The sequence below is a fragment of the Phalacrocorax carbo genome, chromosome 2, assembly GCF_963921805.1.
Source record: "Phalacrocorax carbo chromosome 2, bPhaCar2.1, whole genome shotgun sequence".
Classification (NCBI taxonomy): domain Eukaryota; kingdom Metazoa; phylum Chordata; class Aves; order Suliformes; family Phalacrocoracidae; genus Phalacrocorax; species Phalacrocorax carbo.
Genome location: NC_087514.1, coordinates 34,709,275 through 34,730,696, shown reverse-complemented (window position 1 = coordinate 34,730,696; position 21,422 = coordinate 34,709,275). Strand labels below are relative to the sequence as shown.

Genomic DNA, 21,422 nt, shown 5'->3' with positions numbered 1-21,422 from the left:
CTTGGGCGAGGAGCAGGAGCATCATTCTGTGTGTGAGAGGATGGATTACAGTCTGTACATCTGTAGGGCTGGAGAGCTTGGCTTTAGGGCAGAAGGAGATGTAGCTGAATTGAAAACAGATGAAAGTCAAGATGAGGAATTTGGTGAAGATGTGTGTAGGGCATATATCCAAAGGCTCTGCTCTCCCACCTAGTGTTTAGAAGGGATGAAATGAAGTGACTGGCCTCCAGCACCTGGAATCAGTATGGCCAGGAAGATCACAATTCAGACACCATTTGTAGTAACTACTGAACAGGGTTGGACTTCTAGGTGGAGGTATCTTTGAAAAGGGACAACGTCTGCAAAACATTCCATTTCTAGGTCTGGAATTTTGACCAAACTGTTGCCCTCGCTCTTTTTTTCAGGAAAAAAGCACACTCCGGCTGTGTGCCAAGGAAATTTTTATATACAGAGAGTGTTTCAGGAATCAGCAGGCAGTTTGTGAGCAGATGAGATGCAGGAGGAGGAGAACCAGATTGATGCTGAAATTATTAAATATGGAAGCCTTTGAGAAGGAGCAGAGGGAAGGAGTAAATAATGAAAGAGATGCTTTGTTTGGGCTTTGGTGGTGTAAGCCTAGAACTTACTTGAACAGCAGGGACAAAGGAGAAGGAGATATGTTAACAGGCATTAAAGTGTCTACAGATAAGCATCACTGAAGCTGGTGTGGTGGTTAAGATTATAGGTGACTGATGACCTCAGGTTGGATGCTTAGGAAGTAGTAAGGTGATGACCTGGGAGGGAACAGAAAAGCGGGCTCAGAACTGAGCCTGCAGGAGTCCACACAGGAAAGATTCTTTGCTTAGAAGAAAAAAAAAAAAGGTTGAGACATGAAAAATGAACATTTTCCAGATAAAGTAGCAGCAATAGATTGATGTTACAAAACAGCAATGGGAAGTTGAAAGAATTAGAGAAACGTGTATGTATTACAAGGTGTGTATACATATGCACATTAGAGGCTTACTTTAATATATTGCAGCTTGTCGAGTCCATTAATGTCTCAGTCTATACCATATGCACACTTACAGAATCACACCAGGCTAGACCTGATAAGAAATAGGAACTACCCTGAAAAGTCACGGAGAAACGGTAGCAATTTTTCACTGCAACCTAACTTTTTAAAAGTGCATCTGAAGGAGTAAAAAATAACTTTATTAATAACATTTCCTATTTGCAGCTGAATAAAGAATTCTAAGTACAGCTTTTCAGCAAAATGAAACTGTTTTAATAGTCACGGACATTCAAGGAATATCAGCATCAATATGCTATTATTAGTATGTCACTGCTATCATGTGGCATGTGGGAATATTCACACCAGTTCTGCACACTCTCTCTGATTCCTCCGCTGACCGAACTTCACTTAATTGACTTACACCAGTTTAAAAACACTGTGATAGCGGCAGAAGTTAGTGTCGACATTTTCATTAAAATGCACTATCACTGTGTGAAACTAATTTTTTAATTCACTGCTAACTTCCTTTTCATGTACTTCCGCTAAAGCAATTGTATGGGCTTGCCTGGCTTGTACCTCAGCAATGGCGCAATATGGATACAGACCATTACTAATTCTTGTTTGCAAGATTACTTACAGCCATCATTATATAACAAAATATTTTCTAACTGTAAAAAACCTTAATAGATTCTTTGCTCAGTCCTTTTAACTCTCAGGTTCACATTCCAGCATTTATAAGTGTTTGCTATGTAAATGCTTTAGTTTTGGTGTTTTCCAGATTTTAATTTGAAGGAAAAGCTTCATAACCCAGTGCTATGAGTTACAGTTATTTGCTTTCTTGGAGAGGCTTTAGCAGGTGGGGTTCTGTACAAGTTATTAATATAGCTATTCATACAGGGAAAAAAAAATGCATGCAGAGGGTTGAAGACAGTAATTACAAAACTTTGAAAAGGCGGTATAAGAAAGTGCAATAAATGTCCTAAATTTTGAAACAAAAAGAAATTTGTCCCTATCTAAAAGTTCTGTAAACTGTGAGATTCTCTGCAGCTCAGTGCTTTGCGCAGAGGTACAGATGGCATGAATGTAAAGGTTTTTCTTGTCTTCCTGGTTATTAGGGCTGTTGCATATCTTAGAGAAGACTCAGATGAGCACAAAGGATTTCTAGGTGTTACCATTACAGTAAATAATTACTGTTTATAACAATCATAGTTTAGCAGCAGTAATTCCACCAGATGTGTGACAGTCTGCATCCCCATTTATTTAAACAATAACATTTCAGCTGTTTGTATTTCATGTGGAAATCACTTTTAAGATCAAGAAGTGCATTTCAGCCAAATCAGGGATTAACATTGACACTTCAATGTCCCTGGAAGGAGGTCTTGTTTTTATTAACACTTTCTCATTCAGCAACGAGAGAGGTGATAGCAGCTTCCCATAGTTCAGGTTTACTTGATGAAGCAAAATAACTTGCAGACCTTGTGAGAATGGGACCCATAGGATTGGTTGTGGTCCACTTTCTCATTTGTGATTTTCTCTTTTTCATTTTGTTTGAGATTGAATTTGAGAGAGAGCTTTGTTCCGGACAGTAGTTTATGGCAGTGGACTGAAGAGATGAGATTTCACTGAATCATAGAACTAATACACAAAGAGAAAATATGTGAAAATTGAAATGACAAGGTAGAGTAGCTTGGTTGTTGAAGTAGATAAAATAACTAGGTTCTCAGGGAAATGAGGTTGGGATTTTCTTCCTGAACTAGATTTAGTTTGAATGAGAACAGTGGAGATGGAAAACCTAGACACTATAAAAACCTGATAAAAACAGAAAAAATATTTGTCCCACTTTTTCTTGTAACTTTGTGTTGAAGGGTCTGTAATGGTATGATCCCACAGCCCAAAGAAAGCAAACCAGGGCCCATCTTTGTCAATGTAACACAGCTAAAGGAATCATAAATAGATTTGATTAGAGTGGATTTCTTTTTACTTTCTTTACTATGCAGCATTGCTGTCAGAGTACCTTGAGATATTGGAATGCACAGGAAAATCAGTAACACTCAAATCTGTGTGTTCTGCCAGTTGGTTGTGTTTTTTTTTTTTTTAATCTAGAATTATAGTATATTTATTTTTCTTCCTTTTTCCTTTAGAATAACTGGGGCAAGTTGTGACTGATCTAAGACATGTGAAGTACCCCTTTGTGGACGGAAGAATAAATTCAGCTTGATGCAATCGTGCTGCAGCACTGACAGAGATGGACTGTTTTGAGCTAAAAAAGCCAGGAGTGCTGCCAGGGCTCTCCAATTTCCAAATAATTGTCCTTTCTTCTCTCATGTGTCTGGAGGAGAGAGGATTATTTTGCTTTTGATTAATAAGGAGTTAATTTCAGTAAAGCTTCCTTTAACTCTTCTACAAACGCTCAGGGAGACAGCAGAGCGCAGAAGCCTTGGTGGCACACAAGGGAGTGTGCGGCGCCCTAGGGAACGCGGAGCTTTGTAGCAAGTGGAACAAGCTTGGGCTGAGCCAGGCAGAACAGTACTTCCAGCTTTTTTACCTTCTTGCTTTTAGTACCTGGAAAAAAGGTCCATTACAGTCAAATCTCATTGACTTTGAACTTACGAGGACTGTAACAAATTTGTCAGGTTTTGTCAGTATGCTAAGGTTTTCTGCAGAAGTGTGCTTTTTCATATCTGTTTGTTTGCTTTTAAATGTCTCTGTTACTTCCACTAGATTCCCATGCAGTGCTGTTTACTACTACCCTAGATAATTTTTTTCACTCTACCAAAATTATCAATCTGGCACAAAATAACTGCATTCTCGTCTTGGGACTTTCAGCTACCAATTACTTCACCAGTGAGGAACACTTGACCTAATGTGGTCTCTTACTTCCTCCCATAAGCAAGTGGTGACAATTTACACTATAGTATCACTCTTCTTTTTTGCTGCTGGAGTCTTATGTTGACAGCTATCTTAATTTAGAAGTATCTATGGAACTATACAAAAATATATGATGGGAAAGTTCAAAAGCCAGTAATTTAATTTGCTGACTTCTAACTTACCCTACATCTGAGGTTCAGAGAAGACCCCAAACTGGTCTGAACCATTTCTATGTTTTTCATATATTACAGTGATGCTTGTTGGCCTCATGAGGCTGAATGCTGTTTGCTGCCATAATAAAAAGGTAGCCTTTGCTCTAGGATCTTTAGTGCTTGCTAAAGTATTATCAGTAAAGTTAATATTTCTACTGCAGACCTGACTTTCACAGCCCCTTCCTTTCTTTATTTGCCAAAATAAATCAAATTAGCCTCATTTTCCATCTGCGGAGTTTTCTAGCAAAACTGGGTTAGATTTTGAAAAACAGAGTTTACTCAATCTGCGTGTTTGCCAGGGTGACAATTTGCAAAAGAGGGACAACTTTTAACTTTTTGAAAGTATTGTAATTTATTATTGTTTGCAACATACCACAGTCTTTTTCTTGTGTGTGTGTGTATGTGTGTGTAAAATTAATTAGCTTGTCCTCTTTTGAAAGCACCAGTGCCTCTGTTTTGGGAGAGCTGATGGCTGGATGTTTGGAAGTGTTAAGCAAATGTACTACAGGAGGCTAATGCATAAATTTGATGACCCATATGATATAATCAAGACCTTCAATGTCCACTGTAACCATCACAGTCTCTATAATAAATTGACCGAACATTGCAAAATAATGTAGAAGTCATATTTTTTTATTTGATGATGACATTTTATCAATCCTGCCCCCCCACGCTTCTTGCTGCCACCTGCTGAGGTGGATTTTGTTTGATGTTTATACCTGGCCCAAAGAAACTTTGCTGGGAGCGACTCCTTTGAGTCCTCTGGGGACAGCTGGTTATTTGTTAAACAACTGAGCAGGACTGCCAGGTTCCTTCCTTAAAAACCATGAAGTTAATTAGTCACCACAGTTAGAGCAAGAGGGTGATGAGGCATATTTAATATGAGTGAGAAGAATGATTGTGATAAGAGATAGGTAAGTTGACTAGGGTAGTATCTTCATTAAGTTCACTTTCTCATTCTTATGCAGTACAAACATCGTAGATACAAACAGCTCTGGTAACTCCCCTGTCTTCCTGCCTTTATGAGAACACTGCTGTAGTTCAGGTTGCACTGCAGAGGCTAGAAGTATCTCTCTCAAGTACCTTGAGAGACAGACCATATATGATCACTGGGAGGTACTGATGAAGAAGCATGACACTCCTGGCGAAGCTGCTCTTGTTTTCGCCCCAGATAGTAGGTAATAAACCAGACCAGAATGGTATTTTGAGGCCTCATCCGCTCGTTTCATATCAACTATTTTTTGTTAAGTACCTTTTGTTGTGTTTGACAATTAAACCTTTTGAAAGTAGATTTTTACTCCTTGGTTCAATAAGATGTCTCTCCAATATTTTAACTTAATTTTATATGTATATATACACACATACAAGTATACATTTGCATAGACCTGTATTTCATGTATGCATGGATGTAAATTTTACTTATATATATACACATTTCAGTAGGATTGAAGATGCAGTGGACATTGTCCAGTAATGGAGAAGGACACAGCCCTTGCCCACAAAACATTGGTGAATGTTTTCAACTGACTTTAAAAAATGAAGTTGTTTTCTACAGTTAGCTTGTCTTTATTCTTATCAAAACTGTGGGGCTTTCCAATGTCAGGACACTTGGTGGGTGGATACTTCTCAGAAGAATAGAGGACTTATCAGTGTTTGCTTTGGATCTATTGCATTCTCAGCCATAAAAGTAGCTATGCTGTCTATAGCTCTCATAAATCTTCACCTAGTCAAGGCTACTGTCTTTAAATGCAAGTTTGCATTTAAAAAAATGAGCATAAACCAATTGCATGAAGTAATTATAATCTCAAAACGCCTAACTTCATTGCTGATTCTGAAAAGTGGTACCATAATTCAGTTTGCAAAATTGTCCAAATTATCTATCATCCCTGCCACAAAAATCTCTCTTTACCCTTATAATGAAAGTGTATTGCTTGGGCACATACTCACCAGAGGGCACTGTTACACATATTCTTGCAGATAATTTTTCTTTTGGTGAAAATAATGTCTGGCCTTGGAAGAAATGGTGTGTTGGTGTTAGATTTTGATGCACGCTTTTCTTAGGGGATTTGTTGTTAATAAGATAGTTTGAAATGTTTTATTCTCTTTATCTAGATAAAGTGTTGAGAAGTGGCCCGTGCTACCAAAGCTGACATTTCAGTAGAGGGCCCATCTTTATGCATGTAATTTAAGTAACTTATGTCAAACTCCATGCAATTTATAAAAAGTGAGTCTAAAAAGCCTTGAATCTTTAGTTTTCCACTGAAACAGTAGCAGAAGGGCAAAGACGTTTCTGTTGTTCCTATTTATTTTTGTTGAAGAGAATGGACACTTAATATCAAGTAAAACCAGTAATTCAGCTTTATAGAATTGTCTGCTGTTTATCAATTAAAAGCATATACTTCAGCAATATGATTACACAAGAGGTCTCTGCGTCTACAAAGTTACACAGATTTGTATTATTAAGTGAATCAAGAGAGTTGAGCAAACTAAATAACGGTAACATTTATGCTTTAGGCTATATTTCATTGTGGAAATAAGCCAGTTTTGCCAGATATCTTAAGCCAAAACTTACTCCAATGTCTTTTCTGCCTGATTATGTGTTTCCTGAATTTTTATTTATATTTTTTTTTCATAACAGAAGGTGTTTCAGGTTCTCTGGTATCTGTATGGGCTTTTGCATGTGTGTTTTTACTTCACTTTGGTTTAGTATTTCCCAAGCATCCCCAAACCACAAAAATGAAATAACATGCACCATATAAAAAATGGACCTTCAACCACAAATGAATGCAGACATTTGTTAATGATCAGACGTGTTTCTACTGTCTGTGCTCCAGCATCTACTATTTATGGACTCCTATGGCTTTTTGATCACAGAGTGGATTTTTTGCTTTTAGGTGAGTCCATTATCACTGGTCTGTTTGGCAGTGGCTGCAGTGAAAGAGCTGCCATCTAGGGCCCAAGGAGGGTGGGCTGAATTGGGGTGACCAGCAGCGAGGTGATGGTTTCATGTGGCGGTGTGGGAACCATCTGCAGTGTGGCAGGAGACAGGGAACCAGGCTTCTTCTTGATCTACCTTTAATGGTTTCTGTCTCACGTGTTCAACTTTTCCATATGAGGTTCTTGCACATAGTACCGGTAAAACAGGCATTACTTTCACACTGTTCACAAGTGGAAAGGTATTTGAAAGTATTATTGCTTCAACTATCTTGTTACAGAACAATTCATATTTACTAATTTGTCTCACTAGTTTGTGTCTGTTATGTCACGCTATACCCCTGTATCAAAAGACCAGAATGTCATGGAAAAAGGTAAATGCCATGCAATGTTTTTTTAAAGCGCTGCAGATGAGATCTAAGGAAGTACAGTGTAGGCTCAATGCACAAAAAAAATTAAATCTCTAATACAAAGAATTTTTGCAGCAGGAGTGAACGCTGCATAGGCCTGCAGTTCTTTCAAGGAATCACTAGGTATGGGGAAAAGTATATGTATTGACTTAGGTGTGCTTGAATGGACCTCCTGGTGTTGTGTGCTCTCTGTGTCCTGCCTGGTCCCTGATTGTCCTGTCCTGAGAGAGCAAGAAAATGCCATAGTTCCTCTCCTGCTGATGAGGCCAGTGAGAGTGAAGCAAGGGAGCTGGTGCCCTTCCAGACCTCATCCCAATTCAATATGTAGAAAAGCTGGGGTATGTCATGCTTAGGAGCTTTGAAGTGCTTTCTGGCTATGTTTTTAGATGTTGCTACAGTATAGGTAATTTTCCAAAAACCCTTTGGCAAATTTCTTTGAAAAGGTACTTAAAGAAACAAAACTATCATGGGTTAAGATGGAAGGATTTTTCCTGGATTAATGATTGTTTAATAGATAGAAAACAAAGGGTAGGGCTAGGATTAGGTTTAAGGTTAGCTTTCGTAATGAAAGGAAATTGCTAACGAAGTCACACATAGACCTGTCCAGATAAACAGTTATTCCTGGACTTCTGTTGTTCAATGTTTTCATCAGGGCTTCTTGAAAAGAGTTGCTTCATGAGGTTGCAAAGTTTGTTGATGCTGCAGAACTACAGCCACGGGGTACGTCTAGTGTGCATGCATATCTTGAATATTGGATGTGGACCTGGTAACCCACTTAAGAAGATGAAAGAGAGTTTTGCAAAGATACCCTTTACATGTTTTAGTGTCAGTCAAGATAGCAGCCATCAAAGTGATAGTGGACAGGTTTTTGTAACTATTCCAACAGTTTTGGGTAAGCAGTAGGGTACTAGTGAGCATTGACATTTTAATTCTTTTCTCTACCAAATCTGCTCTGGAAATCCTAGTAAAACAGATGTGCTAAAACAGTTGAACAGCACTGAGTTCATGGGAGTTCTAAGCATGTCACTTTATTAAGTGTTTTGTAATTTCTGCTGATTTTTCTGCAAGCCCATTTGATTATACTTAGGCAAGCCTTGATGCAGCGTGCTTGAATTGCTGTATCGGTGAGATTTGCTAAAATAAGTCACACATGAATTGTAGGCCATTATCTATCATTAAGTCATCTAGAATTTCATGGAGAACTAAGTGCTATGTGTAATGTGTTTCTCAATTGCTACTGGCTGTGTTGTCTTAGCATAGAATGTGGCTGATAGTACAGTCCCATGCAGTTCAGATACATGGAAACAAATTTTTGGGGAAAATGGGTTTTGTTAATATTTGCAATTATTTTAAATTATTTCAGTTAGTTCAATTAATTTAGAGGCATTGAAATTAAAATTTATTTTGTATTTATTTTAGACTTGTTGCATACACTGCCAATGAAATAATCTGCATCCATGCAGAATAAAAAAAAAAAAAACAAAAAAACCCAAATGGGCTCTTTTTCCAGGATAAGTCTACTACAAAAAAAGACATATTCAAGTTAATCGGTTGATGTTCATAATCTCCAAGACTTTGTTTCATAAAACAGATTTCATGTTCACCTGGACCTGAACTCTAAGAATTGGCTGCTAGCGTTTATGATCGCCTTAATCATTTACAGTTAATTGACAACTGATGAGCTCAACACAAAAAAAGGTCTAGCAAATACAAACTCTTATCATCACACTTCTCTAGGGAATACTTAGGACTCGGGTTACATTTTCAAAGGGTTTCGTGCATCAAAAGATGCAAGTAGACATCTAGTAAAATACAGCCTACCTATCCTATGCATTGTCTGTAAACTCATTATCTTGTCTGCCACCAAAAAGGAAGAGGGCAATCAAAACCATCAGGAATAGCTGCAGTTGCTGGTTCTCTTTCTTGTTGAGAATGGTGGTACAGTGAATACTGTGGCTGTGCGTGTTTGTGTGTGAGAGAAGGGAATCCTCGTTGGTTTGGACAAGTCTCTGTACAAGATACCTGCTCTTACTCAGCCTATTCTGGATGCCAGTGATCCTGTCCTTCCCTCTTTTACTCTTTCAGTGGAGAATCTTGCTTTTCAGCATGCTGGTTCCCAACAGGATGAAGCCAGCCATTACCAAAAGCCGTGGGTTCTCTTACAGTGTGTGTTTGCCTCTTAAGGTGCCTGAATACTTCTGAAAAATCTCTGCAGTTCCTTTTTGTGGGGGGACTTGATCTTCTGCTGGTCTGTCGTTTGTGTGTGCTTCTCATTTCAGTTTGTCCGCTGATGTTTTGTTGAGGAGCTGTAAGCAGGTCTAAGATCTCTCTGCTTACTGCCTTCTTCAGTGTTCATAACCGGTGGGGACAGAACATTCTTTATCAAAAGAACATCAGTAGGCTGGTATATCTTGCTGTTACTTCTTATTTCTTTTTATTTTATCTCATCTCATCTCATCTCATAGTTTTATTTTATTTCCTGGAGACTACCTACTGCTTTGCACAATGTTTTCTATACCATGTGTTCCAATAATTAATGGAATGCTTCAACCAAAATCAATGGCAGCCCCTAAATGCATTAGTAAATATTTTTATGGCATAGAACAATTGCAGAGTTTCCCTTTTATGGCATAAAACAAGTGTAAAATTTATTTTCTTCATCTGACTATAATTTGATAATCTTTTATCAGACTTGCCATCAAGCCATCATCTGATTCTATTTCTAGATTTACTACTATTTCTAGCCTCAAATATCTCTTCCAGTTCTACATATTACTAAAAGTTTTAGATAGCTTTCCTCACAGGCTTGTTTGGAGGAAATAACCTGAATAATATACCTTTTTTTAAGACAAATTGATTGTGTCCTTTGTCCCCTAGTGCCCTCTAGGAGAAAGTGCATGTTGCTATTGTTTCAGATGTAGTGCTGCTTTGTAATAATTTGCACATTTTGTGTGTGAATTTGGTTACTAAGTGGTATACTTTATGACTACATTCAGTTAAATATTGGGAGTTTATTGTGTGTTAATATTTGTTTAGCTTAATGCAGATATGTTGAAAAATCAAGAGGAGTGGCTTGATAAAGGAACAATCTACTAACACTTCTGGTACAATTAATATAATTTGCCTCCGATGAGCAATGGTTTCACTGATGAACTTGTGAGACTGAGTGGTAAAAGTCTATGTTTATTAACATAGGAAAATAAAAGGCTAATAAGACTGAAGAGGGTAGGGAACAAGAGGACTGATATGAAAGGGTAACAGAATGAAAAATTTCAGGGCTATCAATGACTTGTAAGGTGAGACATGACTAATCTCATCCAGAGGCTGTAAAAAAGCTGGTTGATCATTCTACTCCTCACTGGTCATAAGTTCCCAAAGAGAAAAAAATTAATCTTGTTGGATAGCTGGGCAGGTGGACTGCACTGTGCTGCAACTCTGGGCCTAATATTTTATTTTGTAAAGAGGTAAAGAATTGACAGAAAGGGATATAAACACGAACCTGTGTTCAGTGTTGCATCTAACTGTTGTTAGAGGTAGGTAGAAAATTTTTTAATTTGCAAAAGTTTTAAAGGACTTTTTAAAACTCCAATTAAGAATTTTTCCTATTTGGATTAACCAACATTTTGTTGAATTCGAAAACCAGCTTGCTCCTTCTTTTTTTCATTTTTCAGTGCCATTATTTTGTGGATGATTTTTCAGAAAAAAATGTGTATATTAACCAAATTTTTGTCTTAGCCTAGTAGTTATCGTTCCTGTCAGGCATCTTTGATGATGTAACTCTAATGACCAAAGAATTAGTATGGTCAATGTCTATGGAATTCTGGAAGTTTTATTCTTAGAGAAACCAGACTTAAAACTGTTATATTTATATAAATGCATATTTCTCAACTCATTTACTGTTTATTGTTTAACTTATCAGCACATTTCCTTAGAGATAATCATATTGCATTTAAACATGACTCTGTCATAAAATTGTGCCCAAGCAGAACAGCATAGCCTTCCCTTTCTATCTATTTATATATACAAACCCACACTATATATGTGTGATGAAAATATAATTTTAATATAAATCTGTAGACATTATTTTTTCCATATATTTTCTACAGTCTCCGGGTAAATTGGCATTGACTTTCATTCTGGAAACTAAAATTGTAACTATTAATGTGAATATATTTGCTTATCCAAGACTTCAGTGCCAGCTTTTGCTATTAAGATTAGGTAAAGTACATGTTGGCCACATTTTAACTATGAGTTCTTACAATAGCTTAAACATGTAAGTAAACAAGCCGCAGTATATATAGGGGGTGTGATTTTTTTAAAAAGGTCATGTGTGTAAGTTAGCTACAGATCATTTCATTGCCAGTCAAGTCTTTTTGCCACTATTTGTTATGAAAGTTCTATTTAAATTTATTAAACATGTTTTCAGGTTTTTTATTGCTAGATGATTCAGACCCCATTATTGACAATGTTTCCTGATTTATTTTTAGTTTCCTTATTCAGAAAAGTCTTCTAAATTTAGGGAGGCATAAAGTTGACAAAAAGCTGCATATGTTTCTCCAACCCTCTTTCAATTGCCCGACACTCTGTCAAGAGGGTAAAATTATGTAGCAGAGAGTAAAATATGGATTAAACAAAATTCAGTCATCCTGAAAGGGGCACTGTTTTGTTTTGGTTTTCTCCCATGATTTTCTTCATAGTTTTTTTTCCCTCTATCTGTCCATGTTTTGTTCTCCCCTGCTTTTAAGCAAAATGATGTGATTTATACACAGTGCTTTACTTTGGATCCTGGCTCAGTGAAATAATTCAACACATAGCTCTTTTTTATTGTGTTTTTATTTCAGAAAGCCATTCTTTGCACAATACCATACTGTTCGGACACTAGAAAATTCAAATTAAAAGGGGATTTTTTCCTCAGGGTAGTTTTTGACCAACTTTTTCACTTACAGCATGCTATTTGAAGAATGTTGCCAAGCTATATGTTTTCTATATATCGTGTGCACTTGCTTGTGCAAACACAACCTGTTGTATGTTTTGCTTACAATATTAATGCAACATATGACAAGTTATCTGGGCCACGTAATTTATTTGTTCTGAGTAGTTGCTAGTTTATGGCTGGGCTTCCACATTTGTGCAGCTCACCCCAATTTGAAGGAGGATGGGTTCCCAGAGCTTACAGAACAGGAACAAACTACTGCTGAAATCTGTAGTAAAAATAATCTCTCTGACAAAAGGCTAAGTAAGAAAGGGAATATCTCTGGAAAAGTCTAGGGAAGATGGAGCGAGCAAGAGAAGAACAAGCAATGCAACAGGTGTATCATACAGCAGGGGAAATGCAGTTTAACACCCTCCTCCCCACACACCAATTATTTAAGAGAAAACTCCAGATCTTTCTATCAGACTAAAAGGGAAGGGAGTCAAAGACCAATTCTTTTCAAGTTACCACAGAAATGCGTAACAGCGCTCACAGACATTTTATAAACGTATCTTACGAAGGTTTTAAAGGAGAAAAAGCAAAATCGGCTGACATTTTAGTACAATGTAATTGTAATACGAAATCCAACTGCAGCTTCTTCCAGGATCAGAAATGTTATGATTTTTTGATCTGAAAAATGGTTCCATGAAAGAATTTGTGTAATTTCAATAGTAGTCTAAAGACACACTTGCTTAACAATATATATTTTTTTATTATGTGGAAGTTATTTTTATACATAGGAATCTAGTAAAACAAAATGGCAAAATCAAAAAGAGGAGACTGACTGAAAAGGAGCCAGTGGGACAGGAAAAAAAGAAAGAGAGAAATGTTGGGAAGGAAAGACTGGAACATACACAGCACAGGGGTGAGGTGAAAGTAAAGTGACTCTGCAGACATTTTACATGACATAAAGAGACAACCCTAAAAAACCAATATTTATTAATTTTCACAAATAGGAAAAATCAGCCAGCCAACCAGGGATGTTTGAAAGGTGAACCTAGAAATACTCAAATTGAAAGTAAGTTACTGTGTTTTGGCTCTGACCTGTGTTTTGGTCTGTGACTGGTCCCTAGGTTTTTTCAGTAGATTGTTATTGGTAATTTTTAAATCAGAATGGGTTCTTCTGAAGGACAGGCATGCGTTCTTGGGCCCCATTAGGAATAACTGGATCAAAATGCACTTTTCCGTGTTATTCAGAAGGTTATCAGAGTGTCCCTGTATGGGAATTATGTTTCTTAAATCTTCTTAGAGGATAATATAAATGGTGAAGTAAAGATAGAGGAAACTCAAATAGTTAATAGATAACTATAGCTCTTTAAATTGAAGAGATATGGTATTTTAAAGGAACAGATTTTAGATCGACATAGAAGTGATTGTAAAAATAATCACAATATGCTATAGTTAGTACAGCTTAATGTTGACTGCTTGTAAAGTATTTAGAGGAGAGGAAAGTCTGATTTGCCATCAGATTCACAAGTACATAGTTAGATTTTAAATGCCTTTCTAACCACTAAGGATATGCCTACAGTCTAATATTAAACAACAGCCATGAAGCACTGTTTGGTGTTTCATCTGTTTTATGTACCTGATTTAGACAGTGCACTCAAAGGCTAAGGCACACATCAACAGGTTTGAGCACAACCTCAGCCATGCAAATTTTGCATTGCATCTAATTCACATCCAGCTGGGTCAGAGTATGGGCAGCAGAAGTGCAGCCTGTACCCATGTGATAAGGCAGACCTGATGTCCACTTCTTCCACCTTTCTGTCTCCCCTAGCTCAACTCTTTTGGTATTGCTCTAAAATAAAATGGATTTGGGCTGTATTTGTAAAGATTTTTGTTTTAATAAAACTAATCTTTATTTCTATGAGGGTTTTTTTTTTTTTTGCACAGTTTGTGTGAAGGGGGCTTTAAAACATTAGGCATAAGTCTGAGAGTAATGATAACCAGGGATTTGAGACAGAGGAGAATTAGTAGCAGCTTCACATATCACTGGGTACGAAGGTCTCTGCCATTAAGGACCACGACTAAATAAACATGCTGGGATATGATTGCTTTATTGCTCTTTGCTCATTTTATGTCATTTTATTGCCTTACTAACGGCTATAGGATTAGGTGTGTAAGGGAGTTCTGAAAATGTAGAACTGAAAGAGGTATGTAAAAAAGTGTGTGCTTCCCATAGAGAGTCAAACTTTTCCTCATCATGGATGATGGAGAGACTAATTTACCTTGCATAGATAAACGAAGGTAGGGAGAGAGGCACAGAGGGACGTAAGGAACAGATCCATTTCGAGGCTTCATCCTCACTTTAGTACAGCTGATGATTTTTATCTGCCTTTATAGTGGCCCCAGTGGGAAAGGCTGTGTCATTACAAGCAGTGCTTTTTTCCTCCACAATTAGCCAAAAGTTATGTTTCTGATCCAGGGTCTACATGTGAAAAGATGCAGATAAAAAATTAATTTTATAGATGTTTAACTATTAAATAGAACACTTCCATTTCTGATATTGCCAGAATCAATCTGGTATACTGGTGTAGCAGTATCACTTCTGAGGACAGAAAGTACTGATCGGCTAATAATTTTACTGCTTTCTATTTTGCATGCACTGCAGTTTACAAGATCAATAAAGAATGTAGTGCCTCAGCAGACCTACAATTTAGACTATAAGAATCTCTGTTCTTGACTAAAGTCCTGTTGTATCTAAATAAGGGGAGCTAGTTTCATCCCTGGTGTCTAGAAGTGATTTTCTGTGTTGTCAGTTTCTTCCAAGGGAAAGAATGATGTATGACCCATAAGGTTTCTAGTAAAGAAAAAAGCAGAGCAAAGAATTCTGTCTTAGCTGAAGCCAGTGTTTTGGTTTTTTTTAATAGGAAAATCTAAAAATGACATGCTCATGTTTGGATCTTAATAGCAGGGAGTTAGATTTGGGATGCAGGAAAAAAATTGTCTTTCAGAACTTTTTGAGTGGCTAGTGTATATTTTGTCTGTGCTTACAAATGTACAGACTACACATGTATAAGGATGTATAGAATTAATAGGTAGCATTGACTTAAATATGCACAAACAAAAAAAAGACAGTGACTGCCCAGCAAAAGCTTAGCATTTAAATGTGCAGTTGACCCAAGAAAAGTCAGTGAGGCTGACTGCAAGAGTTGTAAAGTAGTTCTCAAGGTTACTACAAAATGTCCCTTTGTTTCCTTCATGCCTTTATCCTCTTGAAACCCTCTTCACATACTCAAATTAAACTTATTTTTCTTTCAGGCTTTTCTACTACAAATCCTGTTTTATTATGTAGTTTACCCAGTACCTAAACATTAGAGTCATCCAAAGAGCAGGGAATCTTTTATTCATATGCTTCTATGTCAACAGTTCCACAGTCTTAAAAACCATTTTGTCTCTTATTCCCTCTATGTAATCCTTCCAGATAGTATTTCAAGGCATTGTATAAATTCTATGCTTTTTTATTCTACAAGTGGAAGAAAATCTGGCATCAACATTGTCTGACGACTTAAGCATTTTCTTGAAGTTTCTTTAATCTTCAGAAATGCCTTTGTACCTTGAATGAAAGCACTGTATTCTCAACCTTTATAATCCAAATAAGAATTTTCTTTAGGAGCATAGTTGGTTTGCATTGCAGGTAGCTTAGCATTTATTTTACTCTTATTGGCTGCAGGTATTACCTAGAAGTGAGGATGGAAATTCAGCCTAGGAAATCATCCTTCCTTCATCTGTATTCGGAGATCTGAGGCTTCTATACTCTGCTGGTTTCTTTTTTGAATGTAAGTAAAGTTTTGCTGCATGCTTCAATAACCTCCCTCCTTGCTAGAGACTATGTCATTAGCTGTCCTATTTCAACATACTGCTCTCAGAAAATGATGACCTTTTGGAGACGCATCTGTTGGAAAGGTCCAGCGTTTCATGTGCTCCTGAAAGCCACATAAATACCTATGAAATTGGAGAAATTGCTGGTAGGTTGGTGGAAGGTGTGAGCACCCTAAAGATTTTTGCCAAACGGTGTCATTATGTTGTTCACCCAAGGCCATGTGTGCTCCTTATAAGGCAACTGCTCCCTTATCATATCTTATTACTTTCTCCAGTTGTCCAAATTTTCCAGTAACTTTCTGGGAAAGATGAACAGAACACCTGTGAACCACTAGTTTCTTCTTCCTTTTTCTGATTGGTGTGTGTTAATCAGCTCAGCTAATTAAGGACTTTGCAACTCCAACATATATTGACCTTGAAGACCCAGTCCTTGAAATGTGATGATTTTTTCTACTGATTTCATTAGGCTTTGAATGATCAGATATTCTTCAGTTCTGTCCTTTAAATATACCACACTCCAAAAAATATTATTCCCCTTTCCACCTTTTGAAGTGAATTGTACTGTGAACATTTCCTTCTGTCTCCAGTGAACTCCATGATTCCTGTTTCTTCCCACTCAGCAGCAACTCACGTGTTTTGAATTCAGTCCCACTTGGTTCATCAAGATGATTTTTTGCACATTTTCCCTGTTTAATTATATAAGCCACTTTGGCTCAATTTGTGCAAACATCCTTTGGACTTGTTACAATTTGATTTTCTGTCAAAGGTAGTTCCAAAGAAAAGAAAATGATGGGCAGAGGAAATGATGCTGGTGTACATCTTATTTGCAATTCTAATAACAGCTTTGTGAATTTGAACACGTTAGTAAAGAGCACTTCACTGAAGTGCACATTACCGCAGAACTTGGTAAACATGCTGAAGAATAATGTTACTCCAATCTGTGCAAATTAGATGGATAACATCATTTGCAGCAGTTGTTAATTATGTATCAGCTGCAGTCACAGCAAAATTCCGTTAATTGCTTATCACACTAAGGTTAACTTTCTGTCATTTATATTTGTTTAATTCATAATTAGAACAGCACACTTGATATTGTTCATTGACCACTTAAAAAAATATTCATGTTGCAAATGTTCAGCAGCATAAGACTAGAAGAGATCTCCTGAGTCATCAACTTGGCTGATATCACAAACTGATATAATACCTTTCATAAATTTCTCTCCATGTCTTAAAACCAGTTATGTTCCTTGCCTCTGCTACCTATATGGTGGTTTGTTACAGTGCCCTAACCCTGCCATGTTTAGAAGCTTTCTATTTGCCAGCTTCAAATTTATGCCATTGTTCTTATGGGAGCACTGTTTTAGTGTCTAAAAAATTTTCCCCCTATGATGTTTACGGTGCACGATTTATTTCAGAGGGATTAGTAGTCCCGCTCACTTTTCACTTCCCTGAGATGGGCAAACCCAACTCCTTTTAGTCTCCTTCTGTAAGATGTACATTCTCATGCCCTGAACACGGCTGGCAAGCCATTAGTGCTCCTTAATTCCAGCTGTAATGGCAGCTTTTAACCCCCTCCTTGTGCAGATAGAAGCAGAAATGCCATTGACTGTCAGATGAAAGACAGATAGCAGGAGGTATAGATGAGTTCCGCAAAGTGTGTCCAGAAGTACTGGTGGAAGTGACTCGCTGACTTCTTATTCTGGCTAAGTGAACAGATATGGGAGCATTTTAATTAAAACTACTTGACACAGCTAAGTCAATCTTTTCAAAACAATTCCATCATGGTAACTTAATTTATGTATACATCTAAAAAATAGAGAATGCTCTAGTAATTTAGCCAGGGGAGGCTACAAAGGTGGTGTGATTCTTAGAGAATAAAAATTCAATTGAGAATTGAGAAACTGGGGGACACTTGGGTAACAACCCTGTGGTGGGGGGAGAATTAGTGGACTGGCTGGAGAGAAGCTCTGCTGAGAAGAACCAAGGGGTCTTGGTAGACAGTGAGAGATCATGAGCCAGCAGTGTGTCCTGGGAGCAGAGGACCAACAGCATCCTGGGCTGTATTAGCAGGGTGGAGGGAACGGATTATCTCCCTTTGCTCAGCAGTTGTTAGAAAGCATCTAAACTAGTGCATCCAGTTTTGCCTCCTCCCTTCCCCACTACCCCACCCCTTTTTTCCTTCCATGAAAGACATGGATAAACTGGAGGAAGATTGGTGGAGGACCACCAAGGTGGTCAGGGGCTGGAACACCTGCCTGGCTGAGGAGAAGCTGAGAGATCAGAGTTGTTTCAGCCTGGAAATGAGATAGCTTTGGCGGAGGGGACCTCAGAACAGCCTCTGGTACCTCAAGGCAGTTTGTGAGAAGACGGAGCCAAGCTTTTCACTGTGGTGCAGGTGGGAGGAGAGGAGACTATGGATGTAAATTGAAACATCAGACTGGATGTAAGGAGAAAAATCCCCCTGTTGAGAGTCAGGGTGGCCAGGTCCAGCAGAGGAACAGGTGCCCAGAGAGGTCAGGCAGTCTCCATCCATCAAAGTATTTCAAGATATAACTGGATAAAGACCTTAGCAACCTGGTCTGACCTGCATTGAGAGGAAAGTTGAACTAGATGATCTCCTGAGGTCCTTGAAATTAAGGATTAAGAATGTATTCAGGGTTCCTCATGTCCACAGTGGTATTTCATATAGTTCCTCCTTTTTGGCTCATACAACTCATTATCAGGTGTTATACAAATGCCCAGCCTTTTAGTTCACTTGTGTACCTCTTCTTTCTTGAATGAATTTTATATTCAGGTCCCCTTCAGGAAATAACATCAAGACAGCATTTTTTTAAAATTACTTTTTATTATTTTTATTTATATTCCATCTTCTCTTCAAAACAACATAGCACAGCAATCTGCTACAGTACTACTTAAGTCATTTTAATTCTCTTCAGTCTCAGAAATTAGCAAAGAACCCTGTTTCCTGCTTCAGGTCTGAGTCTTCTCTCCTAACAAATGAAACATGTTACTGCTTATATCAAACATGAAACTGCTTATATCAAACATGAAACTGCTTATATCAAACATGAAACATGAAACTGCTTATATCAAAGACTGTGTCATCATTTCTTTTTAAGATTCAATAATTCTGAAGACTTTAGGGTCCCAAAGTATTCATTTCTGCCACACTTCCTAGGAATGGTTGGATTTCAGGTTTTTTTTAACTGTTCCTTCCAACACAACAGTAGAAAACAGTGCTGTAGTTTTCTTTCTTTTTTTTTTTTTTCCCCAAGAATGCTATGCAGATCAAATGAAACATCAGATCAACCTTCAGTTAGAAAGTATTTATCATGTTTCCTATCCCTAACATTTATTATATGTCAGGAAAAAAAAAGTGTAACAAAGAAGCTTCAGTGTTTTAGTCATGCTTATTCAAATGCCCAGGCAAGGCTAAGTTTTAGAAAGAAGTTGAATTTTTGTTAGACCAAGCAGGACACCCACTTCAAACAGCCAACTTTGATACTCTCTTTAGTGCAGCGATTGTGTTGTCGCTGTAGGTGTAACAGTTGGCCTACAGCAACAGCACCTCCAACCCTTGACGTTACATCACCTAAAAAAGAAAATCCTGTTACCCCTATTTTCTCCACTACGAAAGTTTGCAAATTACTATTTTGATGTATCTGTAATAAATCCTTAACATAAATGGTTAGGATACACCCACCAGTGACATTTTCATCACCTAAGTGAAGTCATCTTTGTTTCCTTGCACACCACCACTACTGACTCAGTCTTCCTGATTCCTTGACAAATTTGTTCTGCAGTTCTTTCTGATTAGGACATTCTTTTCTACCATGATTTTGTTTCTTTTTGGAAGGTGAAAGGCTAACTTTTCACAAGAAGTTACTTTTGCCATTCTCACAAATCTTCTAAGGGTATTCAAATACTAATGTGTTTTAAATGCTGATTTATTTACAGAACTTACTGATCAAAAGTGGGCTGTCACCTTAGATATTTTCTCACATGTCTAATTAAAGCAATGTTATCTGGAAGACGAATCAGTTTTAGGTGTTTTCAGGGAATTTAATCAGTAGAGAGTACAGTTTACAACTGCTTTTTCTCCTTAATCAGATGAAAAAGTGTATATCTTCACTGCATTGTTTTGAAAAATCACCAAAACCTTGGAGTGCAACAACTTTTGTGTGTCCTCTGAGATAAATTTAGCAGATTAGTCCTAATTTCTCCTTTTGCCCCACATAGAGTGTAGCTTTGATAAGGCAGTCTAACTTCAAGTGGAAAGCTGTTCATGTGGCTGTATCTACACTGTGGGATAAGTGCATCACAGTCTTGGCCCCAGGGTATGCACTTGAATAGCGTCTCAGCAGGGTGGGGAAGTGGCCTGTGTCCACCACGTGCCTTGTATTTCTGGTTCCCCAGGCGACAGGGGGTATCAGCTAGGCTCTAAGCCTGTGTGCATTCTTGGTGTACCTTCCAGAAGAAATTGTAGAGGCCTGTCCTCCAGGGTTTTTGGGTACATATTCACAAACTGGGACTGCAGGCAAGACCATGCAGGACAGCTGTCCTATGTTTAGATACGATAACTTAATATTTGCTTTGTCACTTTCTGTTACGAGGAATGTTCTTCACCTAGCTTATTTTTCAGTTGTATTACATTTTCAATTATAATACATTTTTAACAAATGCAGAGATACTTCATTAACAGAATCAGACCCTTACTTGGTATAGTGTCCATCATTTTATGATTGCACACATATTAGGTTGGCTGACTCTTTTTCTGAAGCTCAGGCCCTCTGAAATGTGTCTTAAGCTGGAGCAAACATCCATTATGTGAACTAGGAGTATAACAATATTTTGAATTTGTTTTAAAGTGTGATAAAGGATGGTTGTTTTTTCTGAAATTCATAATCTGTAACAGGTGGGTTGTATGATATACTTTCAGTTTTGAGAAAGTGCTCAGGTGGATAGTGCAGGAAGGTCATCTCCATCTAGGGTCTCCACTTTGAGCTCTCATCTCTGATTTTGGGGAGTCATTTCCACAGATTCACTCTGCCTAATTCTAGGGGTCTGTTGTATTTGTGTGAGCACTTTGGTTAGACAACCAGTGGGAAGAAATGAGTGTTTAGAGAGGTGATTCAGTTCAACATACTATCAACGGTAGGTTTGATGAATCTGTTTAGAAATGCCTGTTTCTAATCATGGCATACAAAGGGAGT

At 37.7% G+C, this 21,422-nt stretch overlaps 1 protein-coding gene across 2 annotated transcripts in view; it reads left to right on the top strand.

Moving 5' to 3' along the window:
* The window catches only part of HNF4G (hepatocyte nuclear factor 4 gamma), a 63,795-nt gene that overhangs the window by 10,952 nt on the left and 31,421 nt on the right, over positions 1-21,422 (top strand). The window contains exon 2 of one of the 2 annotated variants that reach the window (XM_064442516.1): positions 16,061-16,166. The exons of the other annotated variant lie outside the window; for it this stretch is intronic. The gene's annotated coding sequence lies outside the window, so the exon portion shown is untranslated. The remainder of the gene's footprint in view (positions 1-16,060; positions 16,167-21,422) is intronic. 2 annotated transcript variants of the gene reach the window in all.